Source organism: Cryptotermes secundus, unplaced genomic scaffold (genome assembly GCF_002891405.2).
Source record: "Cryptotermes secundus unplaced genomic scaffold, Csec_1.0 scaffold13, whole genome shotgun sequence".
NCBI lineage: Eukaryota > Metazoa > Arthropoda > Insecta > Blattodea > Kalotermitidae > Cryptotermes > Cryptotermes secundus.
The window spans coordinates 394,137-397,239 of NW_019734350.1; the positions used below are offsets into that span (position 1 = coordinate 394,137).

Sequence of the window (3,103 nt, forward strand, 5' to 3'; positions counted from 1 at the left end):
ATGAAGAAGAGTGCATCAAGATGATGTCTACGCAGACTTAGAGGGTGCAATCTTAGTCTCTCTAAGGCAGATGTATAACTATAGGAGCTATAATAATAATAATAATAATAATAATAATAATAGCTGTAACTGCTTAAAGATCAGAGAACCGAGACCTTTCATTTTTTAAATTAGTTGTAAGTAGAAGAAGAAATATCTTGGATATAGCGTGGAAAAGGGTTACCAAATTCTTCGTCATTTCTTGAGTACGTTAAGCAACCATCACTATACTGAAGGTCTGATGAGATTAATTTTATAGTACATTTTTTGCAGCTTGGCTGTGACTTTTTGTTGGTTTTCACTTTGTTAACAATCTTACATTCTGGGAAGTGTACTAAATAGTAAAAATTATCAGAACTGATATATTTCCAATTTGTTTCCGATGAAACGTCTCCTAGTCATTCACACAGGCGTGGAAGGTTCGTCTCGCGTCACTCCTGTTTCCGGATGTAGGTGTATTCTTCTGTCTTCAGTGTTATTTTCCCAGCAAGACCTAAAATACAAAAAAAAATGATTTTGTTAATAATAACGATTACTTTTTATTATATCTGTGATAAAGAAGAAAGAAAAAAAATTTCAACTTGAAAGGCAGAGAAAACAAGAGGAAGCCAACGGAACATGGAGCGCCATGTTGAGGCTTCGTTCTGATCTATATTTCGAGTTCCGGTAAGAGCGAGGGCTTGTTTCCTTGCCATTACGCTCAGAGTTTGGGTAGACCCCGTGTTCAACTCCATCCATTATCTTAGGATCAGAATTCATTGATGATTACCTCAATACTTCCCATACGTCTTTATGGCATGTCACGTGGGCACATCTTTTCGCTTTATGAGCTCGGAAGAGTCAGCAAGAATTTAAACTTGCTCCTATATTATGGGCTTCAGGGATTCCTGCAACAACCTGGGATGTACGCCTTTGCTCCTACTCTTTCTTTGAATTGTATTCAAGTACAATTTAACAAATGTGCTGTAGAAATTTCAGAGAATAGGAAGGCACTTAGAGCTAAAATCGACGCGTTACTATTGTCCCCGTTCGACGAAGTTTGAACCCTGGATGTCGGTCTGCACCTCATCAGGTCTAAACGGTGAAGTATTGCAATTAAGTACTCGTCATTCTGTAAATAATTAGTTAATGAGATTAAATCCGTTCTTCTCCACCCTCGCCCCCTCCTTTCTTCACTTGCCTGCGCTTGAGCTCTTGAACAGACACCTCTAGTTTCTCTCTATCAGCAGTTATAACCATCCGTGGAACCCGTTACCGAAGAAGCAGTTTGCTTCAGCACAACAACGGCGTAACAAACACAACTGTTTTACATGTAGTCTTGTACCTCTGTCTATTATTTCTTTTATTGCTAGTGGGGTGGGACTAAGTCCCTTGTACTGCGGCCACTTCTGGCCTATTGAACCAGCCCCAGATGATAGGTGAGGGTGATTGTGGAGCAATTGGTGGAATGAAGATTGGCAGGGGAAACCGAAATACTCGGAGAAAACCTGCCCCAGCGCCACTTTGTCCACCACAAATCCCACTTGACCAGACCCGGGATCGAACCTAGCTGATACTTGCTCAGCTGGTCAAAATTTTCCGGCTTTCGTAGACCCCTAAGTTTTCTTTACCATGTTCGCTTTAGCCCGACTCCATTTAATTCGGTTCAAATCCTCACACCCTATTGCTTTGAATTTCATTTTAAGCATTCTGTTATGCTCCACCTGTTCTTTCTTTTTTTCTTCGTGGGCTCATTCTTTCAAAATTTTCAGCAATAGGTGGGCCTAGACACCTCACCTTCCTCGTGTTTGCTACTTATCTTTCCCGTCAGATAATCGTTAGTTTTATCAACGTAATAATTTTGGGGCAAAATGTAAAAGCTGTGAAGCTCTTCACTATACAGTTCTCTCCATTTTCTTGTAGATTCCTCTTTATACTCCAAATTTATTGTGTCCTACATGGATTTCATGAAGTTCTCGCCCCTTTGTAATGGCAGTGAATTCGAGTTTAATAAATTTTTAAGTATTAGGATATTGAAGGCTACAGTGAGTTGGAAATATTGTTAGAATGAAGGAGACAAGGATTATATGCAGAACTTTGGTAGGGAAACTACACAGAAGAGTTGTCGAACGTCCATGGCACAATTAAAGATGGAGTATGATCATCTAACATTCATACAGCTTTTACTTCCTTAACTTTCGGAATCCCCATAATTGTGTTCAAAGGCTAACATAACTAGAATATTTTGAAATGGCTGGTTTCTGCAGTATTTTTAGATAAAATGAAGTACGGACCTGAGCGTGTTAGAGCCACAACACCCTCGAACAAACAGTATCACCTTTGATCCGCCATCCATATATAAAGTCATAGTGCAGCTAACACTCAGTCCAATAAGCAAGGTGTTGACCTAAGATGTACATTTCTTCATGTGTTACATTAAAACTACGTATGACTGTGTGACCTTTTCCACATAAACTTAAAATTTGCATTCTGACGATCTGTAACACATTTCCGCCCGTCACTGTAGCCGAGCGGTCTAAGGCATGCACTCTCTTCGCTCACTAGGAAGCCGGAATCGTGGGTTCGAATCCCACTCACTGCATGAATGTTTAGTGTATGTGTGCGTTTGTGTTTGTGTACAGGTAGAGGCCTTGCGACGAGCTGATCACCCTCCCGAGGAGTCCTACCTCGCGTCTAAGATCTAGTAAACCGAAGTGAAACGGAGAATTTCATGGAGATAGGCCAAGGCCCAAATTGGGGCTGTAGCGCCAAAAGAAAAAACACGTTCCTTAAGGATGATTGTTGCAAGAATATAAATAAAATGGACATTTTCTTATGGCTCCGTCGATATAGCGAAGGGCTACCGGCTGGACGGCCAAGGTTCCAAATTTCTAGACTCTACAATGTCTAGACCTGCTCTGGTTCCCGGTTTCCTTACCAAGGAGTACCTGGGGCTCTTTCCGCGGGCGTTAAGCTGTCCAGTCACCTCCACTTAATGCCGAGGTCAAGAATGATGGAGCCGTGGCTCAACCCCCCCCCCCCTCCTCCCTCGCTGCGGTCTTGTTTTTTTTTTTTTTTTTGTGTG

The 3,103-nt window shown here is 41.4% G+C and overlaps 2 long non-coding RNA genes across 3 annotated transcripts in view; one reads left to right on the forward strand and one right to left on the reverse strand.

Annotated features, from left to right (window-relative positions):
• Positions 1 to 3,103, forward strand: part of LOC117282651 — a 320,533-nt gene that overhangs the window by 288,314 nt on the left and 29,116 nt on the right. The window lies entirely within an intron of this gene.
• The window catches only part of LOC111868747, a 295,313-nt gene continuing 292,271 nt past the window's right edge, over positions 62 to 3,103 (reverse strand). For both annotated transcript variants that reach the window (XR_004513474.1, XR_002843552.2), the window contains one exon: positions 62 to 532. This is a non-coding gene — a long non-coding RNA (uncharacterized LOC111868747). The remainder of the gene's footprint in view (positions 533 to 3,103) is intronic.